General features: G+C 38.7%; 2 protein-coding genes across 7 annotated transcripts in view; one reads left to right on the forward strand and one right to left on the reverse strand.

Annotated features, from left to right (window-relative positions):
- The window catches only part of ggcta (gamma-glutamylcyclotransferase a), a 439,956-nt gene that overhangs the window by 331,444 nt on the left and 91,683 nt on the right, over positions 1-16,829 (forward strand). The gene's annotated exons all lie outside the window — the stretch shown is intronic.
- Positions 1-16,829, reverse strand: part of LOC129454554 (uncharacterized) — a 79,622-nt gene that overhangs the window by 24,212 nt on the left and 38,581 nt on the right. For 5 of the 6 annotated variants that reach the window (XM_073858611.1, XM_073858609.1, XM_073858608.1 and 2 more), the window contains exon 5: positions 3,152-3,267. The gene's annotated coding sequence lies outside the window, so the exon portion shown is untranslated. Of the gene's footprint in view, positions 1-3,151; positions 3,268-5,961; positions 6,033-16,829 lie in introns of all 6 variants that reach the window. The other variant, XM_073858607.1, reaches the window with a different exon arrangement.

Here is a 16,829-nt window from a genome sequence, read left to right on the forward strand (position 1 = left end):
TCAGAACTGATTAAAGACCCTCATGGTTTGACACCAGGCGAGAAACTTCATTTCATCTTATTAATCTTTATAAACATCATGTATCTTGATTTTTATAGAAAACTGTCAACTTTAACAAACTGAGTCTAAATATAATACAAATAATCCCTACTTTTTTTATTAATAAACATAACTAGTCATACAGCATATTTTTTAAATTCTATCCTTACATTTTGTGTATATTTTAGTTTATTTTTTATGTTTACTGTTTTGAAATGTGTTATACATTACTGTGCCTATAGCTTTTTTACTGAGAATTGCAAAAATATTACTCAACATATGCCAGAGCAAACTGAAACAAAAAAAGTTGCTTAGATTAATATAAGACAAAAAAATGCCTAAAAAGGACACAAATTGTACCTGCTGTGTTGATTAAACCGGTTTATCATTCGAATCACAAGAATTTCAACTTTCCAAAGATATGTGACATGTTTAGCTTCTTGTTTTTGAGTTGTATTTGATGAAGTTTTCTGTCATATAATGCACACTGTACATTGGATTTTTAAGGGGTTAAACAACAGATTAATACATAATTAATAATCATTATTATTACACGACTCTCTAAAATGCTAGATTCTGAATGGTCAGTTGCGACATTCCCAGGTTTGTTTTATATTTTCAGATAACTACGCTCAAAACTAATAACACACAGCAACCCGGATGCTGCAAATCATTTTGACACAAAAATTCAATCTAAATATGTATTTTAATAACATATATGACATTATGGGCCAGCTTGTGTCAGCCTAAACCATCATTTTGTCATTAAATAACAGGATTTACTAAAGATGTGCAGTGGATAACAAGTGCTGTAAAGTGGCGGTTTAGTTATTTTTGCGACTGACCTTATTGACCTTATTTCTAGGAGTTTCCCTTTCAGACGCAAAATTTTGGGAAGGAAATTATTTAACGCGATTTACTATTTTATTTAAATACTATTTTATATAAATGTACTATTTTATTTTAATTATTAAACGTGATTTAACATTTCTTAAAGCAACACTATGTAGTTTCCATGTAAAAATGACTTACAGCTCCCCCGTGTGGTTGAAAAGTGCAACAGTGCCTGGTATCAGACACTCTTCTGCAGGCAGGGGGAGGGGCGGGGCTGTGTTTCCTACCCTCCACCGCCACTTTCAGAGTGTGCTTGTAGCAGCTAGGAGGCTGCTCAGGTTGCAGCAACAGTACAATTTGTCCAGTTAAAAGTTGTTATATCACTGAAATAATTTTAGAGACATTATTTAAAGGTAAAAAAACTACATAGTGTTGCTTTAAATCAGTGGTTCTCAAACTGGGGTCCGTGGCCCCTTGGGGGACCCAGAGATGGTGCCAGGGGGGCCCCAGTGTAGACATTTAAAAAAATACATTAATTTATCATAAATACTGTTTAATTAAACCTCAGAAAAGTAAGGCTACTAACCAACAGCACTACATTGTATAATTTAATATGTTTTGTTCCATTCAAATTTTAAGTTTTGAAATGTTTTGTCTCATACATTTTGTTTGGGGGGCACGAAGGAATGCATCATACACAGGTGGGCTGCACGGCGAAAAAGTTTGAGAACCATGTTCCATTATGTCTTAAATAACTTGCACTTGAAATGGCTGCAATTATTGCCAAAAAGTGGCATCACAGAGATCGAGTGATACAATGCAGAGGATTGTTTTAACATGTTACAGTTTATTTGGAATGCTTGAGGAACATATTATTCAAAAATATTGTTAGCTGGGATTTCAAGCTCCCTGAATTTTCCTCTGCGATGTCCGTGATGCTAAACTCAAGATCAGCATTGCTTATTAATTTGCGCTGCTCTTAGTCGATTGCATTTGTCAGTATGGAAATTAACTGTTGCGCTTCTGTTATTTAATTTGCACTTTTTTAGTAAATAACACGCAGATATTACCACTCCAATCGCCGCTTTTTAGAAATTGCGCTCTCATGTTAATTTGCCCCGTTTAGTAAATCTGGCCCTATATTTAGAAATGATAGTGTGTTCATGACATTTAAACCTCTTGTCTTATCTTAAAACCTAAAGTAGACATGTTTTCCTTGCAGAAGGTCTACATTCATTAAAAATCTATATTTTATGTATTTTAATGTTATGATGTAAATAGCTGTGTAATATGCGGGATAATGTACAGTCAGCAGGTTGTTATCGCAAAATAAGCCCCTTCAGTGTGACAGGGCTAATTTCTGCGATACATTTTCATTACTAATATAATTTGGGCTAAAATGTTATATTGTTTTTGCGGAAGCATGTGAGGCTGTACTGTATAGTGCGTGTTTGTTGGTGTGCCCAATGACAGTTTCAGTGCAGGTGTTTTCACAAGTCTTTGTGTGTGTGTTTGATGAAATTGTTATTTAGCTGCTCTGTTGTCTCTCACTTTACTGCTGTAATATTTGTCAGACAAGTCTGACTGTCAGGTAGATGTATGAATGTGTGTGTGTGTTGTGTTTCACAATAGGAGTTTAATGATAATGACCAGCTAACATGTGAATCTCTCTAATAGAGAGGCTGTGTCAGTATTAGCAGGGGATACAACTGTGTGTGTGTGTGTGTGTGTGTGTGTGTGTGTGTGTGTGTGTGTGTGTGTGTGTGTTCACAGGGGTTTTAGTAATGCCAGTCATCTCAAACGGACACTACTGAGAAAGAATTCCCCAAATGCACGTGAAGGAGAGGTGTAAATTAAAGTAAGAAAGAGAGAAAAAGATGATGTTTTGAGAGTCAGAGGAAACATCAACTCTAATGTACCTGAAAGTTTGCACATTTTATTTTCCCTGTAAGGTTTGGGGTGATACAGAGATCCTAAGAAGGTCTAGAGAGAATTATATTCATTTTTCTCTTGGGCTAAATGACTAAACAATGTTTATCTCTGAAAAGCAACATGAAGGTGAAAATAACACAGAAATCTATCAAACGACTGATGTTTTGTGCTTGACGCAGGTTGTGTGTGTGTTCCCTGGGTGCGAACCCATGACCTTTTGTGCTGCTACCGCAATGCTCTACCGCAGAGACATACAGGAGGTTCAGAGGTATTTTGATTGTTTAAGAGCATACTTATGTGGTTGCTACTGTATGTTGTTTGTTTGTTTGTGTGTTTGTTTACTTACTGTTTTACAGTTGAAAACATTCCACCCCCAGATTCCTGGATTTGGCTCAGGTTCCTCTTTCATCAAGTCTGTGGTTTTCTCTCCACTGTATTGTCCAGCTGAGGAGAACTGGAAATCTGAAAATTAAATAACATACAACTCTTAAGCCACATGGTGTCATTCATGTTAATAGCACAGACTTTAGATTTAGGGGGTTGTTTAAATTGTCCACCTTAAGTGTAAGCGATAGTAATAGTGATGATTATTAGTGTTGCAGTCAAGATCACCTCATCTAAGACCAAGACCAGAGTGTTAAGACTAAGACCAAGATCAGTGTGTGTCAAGATCAAGACCATAGTGTGTCAAGACCAAGACAAGACAAAGACCAGAGTGTGGAGACCAAGACCAGAGTGTTAAGACTAAGACCAAGATTAAAGTGTGCCAAGACCAAGACCATAGTGTGTCAAGACCAAGACCAAGATCCAGTGTGTCAAGACCAAGACCATAGTAGGTAAAGACCAAGACCAAAATGTGTCAAGACCCCATTGTGTCAAGACCAAGACCTGAGTGTGTTAAGACCAAGACCAGAATGTATCAAGAACAAGATCAGATGTGTCAAGACCAAGACCAGAATGTGTCAAGACCAAGATCAGAGTGTGTCGAGACCAAGACCCAGATTAGAGTGTATCAAGACCAAGACCAGAATGTGTCAAGACCCTAGTGTGTCAAGACCAAGACCAAGATCAGAGTGTATCAAGACCAAGACCAAGATCAGAGTGTGTCAAGACCAAGACCAGAGTGTGTCAAGACCCTAATTTGTGGAGACCAATACCAGACTGTCAAGACCAAGACCATAGTGTTAAGACCAAGACTAAGATCAAAGAGTGTCAAGACCAAGACCAGGGTGTGTCGAGACCAAGACCAGAGTGTTAAGACCAAGACTAAGATCAGAGAGTGTCAAGACCAAGATCAAGACCAGAGTGTGTCGAGACCAAGACCAAGACAAGAGTGTGTCGAGACCAAGACCAGAGTGTTAAGACCAAGACCAAGATCAGGGTGTGTCAAGACCAAGACCAAGACAAGAGTGTGTCGAGACCAAGACCAGAGTGTTAAGACCAAGACCAAGATCAGGGTGTGTCAAGACCAAGACAAGAGTGTGTCGAGACCAAGACCAAGACAAGAGTGTGTCGAGACCAAGACCAGAGTGTTAAGACCAAGACCAAGATCAGGGTGTGTCAAGACCAAGACAAGAGTGTGTCGAGACCAAGACCAGAGTGTTAAGACCAAGACTGAGATCAGAGAGTGTCAAGACCAAGACCCGAGTGTGTTGAGACCAAGACCCGAGTGTGTCAAGACCAAGATCCAAGTATTAAGACCAAGATCAGGGTGTGTCAAAACCAAGACACGAGTGTTAAGACCAAGACTGAGATCCGAGAGTGTCAAGACCAAGACCCAAGTGTGTCGAGACCAAGACCGAGTGTGTCAAGACCAAGACCAGAGTGTGTCAATACCAAGACCAGAGTGTGTCAATACCCTAGTGTGTGGAGACCAATACCATACTGTCAAGACAAAGACCAGAGTGTTAAGACCAAGACTAAGATCAGAAAGTGTTGAGACCAAGACCAGAGTGTGTGGAGACCAAGACCATAGTGTTAAGACCAAGACTAAGATCAGAGAGTGTCAAGACTAAGACCAAGACCAGAATGTGTCGAGACCAAGACCAAGACCATAGTGTGTTGAGACCAAGACTATAGTGTTAAGACCAAGACCAAGATCAGGGTGTGTCAAGACCAAGACCCAAGTGTGTCAAGACCAAGACCAGTGTGTCAAGATTAAGACCAAGATCAGGGTGTGTCCAGACCAAGACCAGGGTGTTAAGACCAAGACTAAGATCAGAGAGTGTCCAGACCAATACCAGATTGTGTCGATACCAAGACCAGAGTGTTAAGACCAAGATCAGGGTGTGTCAAGACCAAGACCAGAGTGTTAAGACCAAGACTGAAATCAGAGAGTGTCAAGACCAAGACCCGAGTGTGTCGAGACCAAGACCAAAGTGTTAAGACCGATGTCAGGGTGTGTCAAGACCAAGACAAGAGTGTTAAGACCAAGACTGAGATCAGAGAGTGTCAAGACCAAGACCCAAGTGTGTCGAGACCAAGACCAGAGTGTGTCAAGACCAAGACCAGAGTGTGTCAATACCCTAGTGTGTGGAGACCAATACCAGACTGTCAAGACCAAGACCAAAGTGTTAAGACCAAGACTAAGATCAAAAAGTGTCAAGACCAAGACCAGAGTGTGTCGAGACCAAGACCAGAGTGTGTCGAGACCAAGACCAGAGTGCGTCGAGACCAAGACCAGAGTGTGTCGAGACCAATACCAGAGTGTTAAGACCAAGATCAGGGTGAGTCAAGACCAATACCCAAGTGTGTCAAGACCAAGACCAGTGTGTCAAGACCAAGACCAGGGTGTGTCAAGACCAAGACTAAGATCAGAGAGTGTCCAGACCAAGACCAGAGTGTGTCGAGACCAAGACCAAGATCAGAGAGTGTCAAGACCATGACCAGAATGTGTCGAGACCAAGACTTTGAGGTATTTAGACCAAGGCAGGCAGAGATCAATTCAAGACCAGGCCAGATCTCCTTAAATTAATTTGAAAAATCATCTTAAAAAAATAAATAATAAGAACTGTGAATGATGACATAATTTTCATATATGGATGAACTATCCCTTTAAGACCGGTCTCGAGTACTACAACACTAATGTTAACCTTAGCAAACAGCACATATAGGACCAACAAACCACTGTAGAGATTTACTTTTTTAGAAAAGCACCTTCACAGGATCCACTGAAGAACAAGACAGGAAGAAGCTCTTCTGTCCTTCTTCTGTCTTCCTATTGAAACCTTTTAACATATTTAAAGTTAACTATTGAAGATCTTCAGTTCTGCATTAATAAACGTCTACAGGCCATAGATGGAGCTCAGAAATGGAGAGAACAGGATCAGGTGTATGTTTTTAAAGGAGATCCAACATATGAAACCGTCAGGCTCGAAGTGAAGAAGTGAGATTTCACGTCTCTACTGTACTTGACATGCTTCTTTTTTTAACATGCGTCTCTAAAGCATCTCAGCAGTATTTGCTTTCATTTCAGAGACCACAATGACATCTCAGTTTGGCTCCATTTACCTCAGTTTACCCCGCTAAGGTATTTTCGTCCAGCTGTCTCTGAATTTCTGCTTCAACGTTACAGTTGTAGGATGAGAGCAGAGTCTGTGAACGCGATAAGATCTCTCTGGTGTGCGAGACGCTCCCCACAGGCCTCGACTGAGCCTCCGTAGAGATCTGCGTGCATTAACCGGAGGAGTTAATATAGCCATTAAATTTACAGGGAAGCCAGACCTCTGAGTTTGCGAGAACAGAGAAAGTGTGCGTGTATGCGTGCGTGTGTGAAAAGCGTCATTAGAATGTGTCAGAAATGCCCGGGGCTACGATGCCCTTACACAATGATCGATTCTGGAGAACACAGAATAGAGAAGCACACACAGGCCACCCGCTGCTTTAATTACCAGTGTCCGTCCCCCCTTCACCGGCGCGTCTGAAGCGCGCCTACAAAGCCTGCAGAAGGAGGCAAGAAGGAGTCGTGGAGCGTGAGAGAAGTAAACGCTCATTAACGGATGATAATCTGCTGTCCGAGAGCTTGGGCAATAAAGAGCCACATGTCAGTTTATTCAGAGCAGCTCCGCCCGCTTTATCTCGTTCTCTTTCTCTGCATGCGTAGCCGCAGGGTTTAACATGTGTCATTGGATGTAAACACGGCCGTAATGCCGTACCTGAGTGGGTGAAGGTTTTACAGCCCACCACAGATGAACCATTTGTGCATTAAGATTATAAAAATATAATGCTTTGAGGAACCAATGATGGATCTTCTATGGCATTGCTGTGAAAGAACCTTTATTTTTAAGACTCTAATGTTCATAGCAGAACCTTTAAAGTGCTAATTGTTAAGTGAGCATCATTATTTCTGTTTCTCATATGCATCCCAATCCCTAATGCCCAGAATACACCGCACGATTTTCGGTTGTCTCAGATGAAAGATTACCATCGTGGAACAGTTATGTGATCATGGTTCTTCTCCGGTGGTCCTATATCAGTGATAAAGGTTCAAAGATGGACGTTTTTCCGGTCTTGCATCCAAAGATAGCTGACGATAGTTTCCTGATTTTCTGAAATTTAGCATGATCAACACAGTATTTGTTTACCGCTAGTGCATGCTGTTGATGTTGCGCTAACGTGTGTCACAGCCGTCGAACCCTCTGATTCAATCGGTGTCATCATCGTACAGTCTACATGCTTGTCGTACTCAAGTTAAAGGTCACGTTTTTCCTGATCAAACATTAGTTATTGTGTAATGTTGCTGTTAGAGCATAAAAAATACTTTAAAAATGATTAAGCAAATAGTTCACTGCCAGGCGATATATTTTCTTTAACATAATTACCCTTTCAAAACCTGCAGCGAACGGCGGTTTGAACTACAGCCCTCTACTTTCTGCTTCAATGACATCAATATAATGCAGGGTTCACACAAGACGTGGTAGAGGCAGCAAGCGCGAGTGATTTACATGTTAAATTCGCAATGAAATTGAAATGAAAAACTATATATATTTTTAATATTGTGGTATTATTAACAAATTTGTGTGTGCTCGTAATCTTTAATCAAAAATGCAAATCTCCTACCCTCCTCAAAACAATCTCTCTTCACTTCCGGTCATAAGTATGGCAGGTGGGCGGGGTCCGGGAGAAGATCGCAGCGATTAGCAATTAGCAATTAGCAACCCGACCCAACTTCAAACCATCCAATCAGATCTCGATGGACAAATTCAAATCCAGCCCTGCTTTATTTCCTTTGCAGAAGCCGTTTCATTCGGATATACGTCATCACGGGGAAAATAAGGCAATCGCTACCTCCGTTTCATGGCGACTTTAAGTCAATGCAAAGACGCGATTAGGCATTATGCGGCGCGGTACACGCGGTAAACGCGAATGCCGTGGATAGCGCGTTTTGCGCAAATTGAGCGTTGCCACTGGAAACCCGCAAGTTGAAAAATCTGAACTTCGGCGGATTTCCGCGCTGCGTTAACCAATAAGTACCTTGCTGTAGTGGTGACGTGATTACAGGAAGCGAGCTGAGTGGCGGAGTCTCAGTGGAGTGGCAGATGCCCCTCCCATGACGCTAATTTATGCGTAAATGTCTAGAATGACAAGAATTTCAGGCTCAAATGAAGGGAGTGAACTCAAAGTCAGGGCCGATGTCAAGGGGGGGCATTCGCGGGCAGTGCCCCCCCGAACAGGTTGTTGTGCCCCCCCTACAAAGTTTTTTATTACTTTAATATATATCAAGAATAATTCAAATAAATTAAACATTGAATGTTTCGTGACTTGTAATGTAATCAAATGAGGAAAATATAGTTGATATTTGTTTTCTTTAATTAAAATAGACCAGTTTCTCTGATTGGATGTATTGCCGCGTCTCACCCGTCTTACGTCTTTAGCATATTTGTGACTTGATACTAGCAACGTGTTTTTTCGCGGCATTTTATGGATCGTGTAAAATATGGATATTAGAACATTTAGAACGAACCAGCACCACCTGCTTTCATCTTCATGCAAACACAGACTGGCTCAAACTCAGAGATTAGAGGTCGAGGTGGAATTTACAAATCTACAGGACACTGTTTTAAGGAAGTTTAATGTACTCCAAGAAATTCATGTTGGAGACAATAACTCGCGTCATCGTTTACTTTGGGATTTGTACCTTTTGCATATCGTTAACATATACTAATACACAATTACACACAAAGTAAATGTAAAAACGTGAATCGGACAATAGTTGCTCTTTAATGGATTCTGTATTAAAAATTTTATTTCTGAGTGGCCTGAGGGTGGGATTAAGTGGATTTGACCCGAAAGTATTTGATGAACGTATAGTACGTGTCAAAGCATTCGTTAATATCATTATCTCATTTTTGACGGAGGTGACATTTGTATCTGAACTCTTGTTGAGGATAGATGATGTTACTTTTAAAAACATCAGATGTGCACATCAAAAGGCTAAAACGGTACCAACGCAATCTCATTCTAATTCATATGAATTTACTTTTGCCCCATTACAATTGTGGTGGGATATCATTATTGTTTTGATTTATGATAATTGTATATGTACGAATTCTCATGAGATCAGACCCAAAATTCATATAGACTTGGGCAAAGGTATCCAGGACGTCCGAGCAACCTCACAGGAACACACAGCACCAAAGACCTGTGCAGGACTTACTGTACATCAAGAGGTCTAGACAGAAATAATTTTGATGATGCATTATGAAGGCTTTATTTTAAGAGTGTACGGGCGATACAGACATGAGGCTGCTGTTATTGTGAAGCTGAATTGAGTTGTGGTTGTGTGTAGGCAGGAAACAGGCACGTTCGGTTTCAGTCTCTCCGAAACAAAAAGAAAAGAAGAAACAAATCACGTGCCTTACTGCTAGCTTACTCATTTAACCACGTTTTGTTTGAATGCTAAACTCTGATACATTGTACAGGCGGTGTTAAAATCATACCAGAATGTTTTTATGTATTTATTGCTTTATTTATCTTTTGCACAACGAGAATAAATAGAGAGCAAATGGACACTCTTTTCAGAAGTCTTCTGCTTCTTAGATGTGTGTACAATAGAGGTCTTAAACTGTGCTCAAATTTGGCAAGAGGAACTCATTATGGATTCTAGATCAAATGATTTGAGCTTTACTTTTCACATGCATTTTATGGTAATTTTACTGTATGTTTGTTCTCTTACTGCATGTTAACAATTGTCTTTACTTTTTTCCTTTTTAGAAAACTTCAAGACAACTAATAAAGACAAAGTTGATACCTAAATACATAAACAAGCACTTTAAATCGGATCAATACTATTTTTCTCTATTAATATTATATTTTAATAATGTAACAATTATTATGTCCGTTAAACCTAAAGGAAGAGTTTACCCTAAATAAAAAATCCGCTCTCAGGCTATTTGGTAACCAAACAGATCTGGGGCACCATAGACTTCCGTAGTAAAAAAAAAAAATACTATAGAAGTCAATGGTGCCCCAGATCTTTTTGTTACAAACAGTTTTAAAAATAAAATATCTATGTTCAGGAGAGCAAATACATTTCTACAAGTTAAAGTGACCCAAAGTTTCATTTTTTTGAACTAAAAACCTTTGTGTCATAAATAAATGTGCATTTGAGGCATGCATCTTTAAAAGGAGACTCTGAGAGTGTTTCACACACGTTATAAGTAAACAAGTTGTTATAAACTTAGTGTCAGATAATAAAGGATGATATCTGTGGCTTCACTTCAGTGTTATTCACTGTAATTGGTGCTCCCATTTACTGTTACATCATCGTTTATAGCTTAATTATTAATATTGTTACACACCTTTATTCTGTTAGATCATAACGTGTTTATGTTATATTGTTGTGAATGAATTGTTGTTAAATAAGCTAAAGATCAGTGGCTCGAGTGTAGCACGCAGGAAAATAAGTGTGTGCGCTCGCACCACTTCAGACTTTTTGGGTTGTGCGGCTTGTCCTGCAGAAAAGTAACACTTTAGTATAGAAACTCGCAGTTCTCACCAGAATGCTCAAAATAACTCGCCTTGCAGCGCTCAAAACAGCAAACATGCTCTTGAAACCCTCACAAATATATGCAAGCAGAAAACATCACATTTTGTTTGGGATTTTATATGGAATTGAACTAACAGTGGAAATCGCTTTCATTTCATGCAGATGCATTCGTCTGGACGAGTAATAAATAGTAAACGTTACTTTTACACTACTGATGTTATTTTGAGGATACAGATGACAGTTATATAATTGGCCAGTGAATACAGCATATGCATAGAAATAGCCTAATATGATCTGTAATGTGGTGCAGGATTTGTTCAACCTGGTGTAAATCAAAGTAGCACAATGCTCGACCACTGAGCTATACAAGATCCCTAAATATAAAGCATTCAAGATGACTGCAATAGTAAATAAGTATATTTCGATATAGATTTGTGCATGTGTGTGTTTGTGTGCCCTGCTGTCCACGTCCCGCACTGAAACTCATAGTTGGCATTGAAACGGCGGGCACCCACTGGTCCTCTTGGCATCGCTGCGGCCCCTGAGGGCTTGGTCAGCACCCGGGTGGGAGGATTTCCAGTCCCAAAGGAGGGAAGAGAGGGGGTCCTGCTCCCCGGGGAGACACCAGAGAGCCACAGTCCAGTGCAAGACAGACCCATCTGCCCTATAGAGCATGCCCACTACAACACACACACACACAATGCCACCACATGGAAACAACCAACTGTCCCTATCCGTGGTTTAACATCAAAATAATGAAAATCTTCTGATCTCTTGTGTTTTACGGACTACGGTTTAGCTCTACATCACTCCTAAAAAATGAACTCAAGCTAAAAATATTTAAATATATATATTTATCTGTATAGGGTGGTTATGTGATTAACTATACTAAATGAGATGCAATAAACGTCTTGACAAATCTGTTTATTTTTTTATGCACCAAAAAACCCAGAAAGCAATTTTGCGTTTAAAAGACGTCTAATAGCCATCCAAACACAGCCCAGGCGTCTACGCTAAAACGAGGCAAAATTTGGGAAAATATAATACATGCCTAACCCAAAAATAAATAAAATAAAATAAATAAATGACAGCTTTTAATCACTGTTGACTTTGCTTAAATATACACATTACAAGCTTAGCAAAAACAAAATGCAAGTAAATTTAAAGGAATATTCCATTTTCTTAAAAGAAAAATCCAGACAATCCACTCCCCACCATGCCATCCAAAATGTCGATGTCTTTCTTTGTTCAGTCGAGAAGAAATAATGTGTTTTTTGAGGAAAACATTGCAGGATTTTTCTCATTTTAATGGACTTTAATAGACACCAACAATTAATACTTAACTCAACACTCAAAGGACTCTTAATGATCCCAAACGAGGCATAAGGGTCTTATCTAGCAAAACGATTGTCATTTTTGACAATAAAAGTAATAAATATCCACTTTAAAAGCACAACTTCTCGTTTAGATCCGGTCGTCATGCGCTAGCGTGACCCGACGCAATACGTCATCACGTCAAGAGGTCACAGAGGACGAACGCGAAACTCCGCCCCAGTGTTTACAAGTGTGGTGAAAGAGGACCGTGCCGACATTGTTGTATGTCAACTGATACTAATTAATGTCCTTGTGTCAGTTTATTGTTAACAATGGTACGCAAATGTGCGTTTTATATATGTAACACGTGACCTCCCTACGTCACTACGCATTCACGTTAGGTTGCGCTGGACCTGACCTAAACGAAAATTTGTGCTTTAAAAGTGTATATTTGTTATTTTTATTGTCAAAAATGACAATCGTTTTGCTAGATAAGACCCTTATGCCCTGTTTGGGATTGTTTATAGTCCTTTGAAACTCCGTTGAAAAAAACTGTTACGTGTTGAGTTAAGTATTAAGTGTTGGGCTCTATTAAAGTCTATTAAAATGAGAAAAATCCTGCAATGTTTTCCTCAAAAAACATAATTTCTTCTCGACTGAACAAAGAAAGACATCAACATTTTGGATGACATTCTGGTGAGTAAACTATCTGGATTTTTCTTTTAGAAAAAAAGTTTATTTTGGCTAGTAGTGGGTCACTATATAGAGTCTATAATTAACATAGATGGTGAAATGAGGGCTATTAAGTCATGGTTTCCTAAAACTTTATGTGTAACTTTATACTTTGAAATGTATATGATGTTAAACTTGCATTTGGATTTTCACCTGGCAGACAATGAAACAATCAATCTCAATCATACACGGAGCGACCCGAGACATATCTAGAAATCATGGAGATTCAGGGATATTCAGGAGTTCTTTTGACTTAACAGCCACGTCGACTTTTACCCCGAGACCCCTCAGCAAACTGTGACGAAAGTGAAACTTCACAAAAAATTGGCAAACAAAACTGTGTGTGAAAGGTGTCAACCCTGCACCCAACACTTCCAACAGAAGCCTTCATTTATCAAACCATCTCTCTGCAGAAAGCTACAAAAACGTCTCATCGGACTGAGATTAGAAAGCCGGGGCTCCGGGTGCGAGAGGCGCACCTCACTGTACTAGAAAGCCACTGAAACACTTATAAAAATGAACATCCTCATTTTTATGGTCTGTGGTTGCATGACTGCATTGTGCAATTTGATCTAATAATCATGACGGTCTCGTTCTCGTGTAGGTCTAACATACAGCAGGAAAAAAAGAGGAAGATTGAAGGAGAAGTTCATTTCTGACACTCGCTCTGCTTAACCTGAGCACAGCAGTTAAAAGACCTCAAAACACATGACAATATTAAGAGGGAGAGAGTAAAACCACAACATACTTTCTGTCTCTCGCTCAGTGTTTCTCCTGCAAACACACACACACATCAAAATACAATCACACAATTATGAGTACCACAAACTACAACACACACCTGGAAATGTTGAATTAGACAGCAGAAGATCAAAGCATGCAACATAACTTTAAAAGGCTTACTCCAATTTATAATTTCCTGATAATTTACTCACGCCAGGTTATCTAAGATGTTTATGTCTTTCTTTCTTTATTCGAAAATAAATTACATTTTTATTTCATTCCAGGATTTTTCTCTATATAGTGAACTTCATTTAAGCCCAATGGTTCACTTTAAGGCCCAAATTGCAGCTTCAAAGGGCTCTAAATGATCTCATCCGAGGTCTTATCTAGCGAAACGATCGTCATTTTTGCTTCAAAAAAATTAAATATGTACTTTTTAACCACAACTTCTCATCTTGCATTAGCCCTAGGATGTGCATCCGTGACCTTATGTAGTGTTAAGTAATCACCTTAAAAGGTGGCGCATGACGTATGGGAAACTAGCGGTCAAGTTGTTATGTGGGATGACACTACTTATGTCTGTGTGTTAGTTTGTTGCTTAAAATGGTCCGTATGTGCGTGTTTCACATACGTCATGCGTGAACGTTCGACTTGATTATGGAAAACGTAAGGATGTAGATACGCATCACAGGGCTAGTGCAAGACGAGAAGTGGTGATTACAAAGTCGAAAATGACGATTGATGTGCTAGATAAGACCCTTATACCTCATTTAGAGGCATTTGAAGCTGCCCTGTTACTGCAATTTGGACCTTCAAATTATTGGGCCCAATTAACTCTTTCCCCGCCATTGACGAGTTATCTCGTCAATCTGCAATACCGCTATTATCCACCAGGTATTGGTTGCTATTCCGCAACTCATAAAAACCGGAAGTATTGCCCTAGGGCAAACAGCTGTATGTTCGTGTATGTTTTAAAGATCACTCTGCATCTGATCTCTATCAAAAGTCCTTCACAAAAATGAAATTATCTCAGCTTTTTGCTCAAAATTTTGTGTTTTTGATGAAACCTACACATATTCGAGAGGTGATAAAAACAGAAAACATGAAGGTAGGATGAAACAGATTTTTTTGTTTGAAAGCAGAGGGTCTGTTCTTTTAATTCCTATATTGTATGTTTATATATTTAAAAAGGAGCATTTTCTGGAAGGCATTAAACTTTTGTGAAAATCATGAAAAATGCTGGCGGGGAAAGAGTTAACTCTTTCCCCGCCATTGACAAGTTATCTCGTCAATTAAGAGAAAATGTTTACCTGCCAATGACGGTTCCTTGATGAGTTTTTACAGTAATCTATAATTCTGCTATTATCCAATAGGTAGCGCTCTTACCCAATTTATACAAAACTGAAGCATCGACTTATTCAAAAACTTTTAAAACTCCGTGTATGGTTTGATCATCATTCTGAATCTGATCTCTAACAAAAGTTATTTACAAAAATGCAATTATTTCAGCTTTTTGCTCAAAATATGGTATTTTTTAAGAAACCACCCATGTTTGAGAGGTGATAAAAAGAGAACAAATGAACATATGATGATTTATTTTTATTTATTTGTTTGCTAGTTTGAAAACAGACGGTCTGTTCTTTCATTTGCTATATTGTATGTTTATATATATATTAATAAAATAGACGTTTCTGGGAAGCATTTGGTAAAAAAATTACAAAAAATGCTAGCAGGCAACTTAAAAAAAAAGCTGGCTGGGAATGGGTTAAAGTCCACTATATTGAGAAAAATCCTGGAATGTTTTCCTCAAAAAAAAAAAAAGCGTAATTTCGATTGAAGAAAGAAAGACATAAACATCTTGAATGTCATGCGAGTGAGTAAATTATAATGAATTTTTCTTATAAAAGTGGAATAATCCTTTTAGATAATTTTAAGTAAACTGTAAAGTCAGTTCAAGTTCAAGACCGTTTCACAAAGTGTCAATACAGTTTCATTTCTTACATCTGCTATTTTATCATCTCAAAATCAAAATGTATTGTCTTAAATATTTGCTTAAAGAGTTTACAGCCTGATCTCATGAGAATTCGTATTTTAACTCGTATCAAGTAAATCGTACAAAAACATGCAATTATAAAAAACTATTATGAAACCCCGCCCATAACCCCAACGCCACAGGGCCGAATGCAAATTGTGGAAAAGTGTACGAATGGGGTCGTACAAATAAATCTGAATTAGCCACTTCGTAAAATATGTACGAATTGCTAAGAAATTGCGTTGCCATTTCTATTTTTTAAATAAATTATATATACTTTATCTGATGGAATGACGTTATTAAGTGTAGCTGAATCTTCTGAATATATTTGGGGATGTCTGTATTTGTAGTTATGTCGAATCGAATGTGTTTATCCTGCGTGTTTAAAAGTGATTGAGCAGCATGTGTGTGTTTGACGCAGAATAGCATCGCAGGAGTCTTTGTAAAGATTTGTTTGAGAGCTGAGATGTTGAATAGATTCAATCGGTCCTTCTGTTCTCTAAACAGCTGCTGAGAGCGACCTGCAGAGAACACACACACACTATACATGCACGCACACACACACGCACGCACTACAAACACACACACACACATCCTATCCATTAACATAGATAAATTAGATCAACGCTAGGAGTGTGTGTTAAAAAGCACACCCACAATCCCCCTCATTCGGCACAATGGGCCTTTCTACCCTCTGAAAGTGAGTTCATTTACCCCTCAGCCCAAAGAATCTTTTCTCTCACGTTCATTTGTTCATGAAAGATTCGTTCACGAATGGTTTGATCTTATAAACAAACAGCTCTGAATATCACTCCTATATGGAAACGCTGAGGACATTTACTACTATTTGCAGCAGTGGACTAAAATGTTACAAAGAGTGTTTTATTTTTATGATTGAAAGTATTATACTGTATAATCTTTGGTTAATGTTTTCTTATTTTTTGGGCCATTTTTTGTCTTTATTTGCTAGACAGTATTTAAGGAGAGGACAGGAAAGTACATGGTGCAGAGAGGGGTACAGGATCACCAATGTTTAAGTTTTAATATTTGTAAGGTTTTGGACATTGGCTTTGTTGTAAGGTTATCATCATTATCATCATCATCATCTCTTGACTGCTTGTGTTTCTTCTGTTGTTGACACTATTGTGCTCTTCGCATTCACTTTCATGTGTGTTAGTTTAGTGTGACAATTCTAGAGTAAAGATGATCTATATTTATATAGTGCTTTAAAGCCGA

Source organism: Misgurnus anguillicaudatus, chromosome 20, assembly GCF_027580225.2.
Source record: "Misgurnus anguillicaudatus chromosome 20, ASM2758022v2, whole genome shotgun sequence".
In the NCBI taxonomy this organism is placed as follows: Eukaryota; Metazoa; Chordata; class Actinopteri; order Cypriniformes; family Cobitidae; genus Misgurnus; species Misgurnus anguillicaudatus.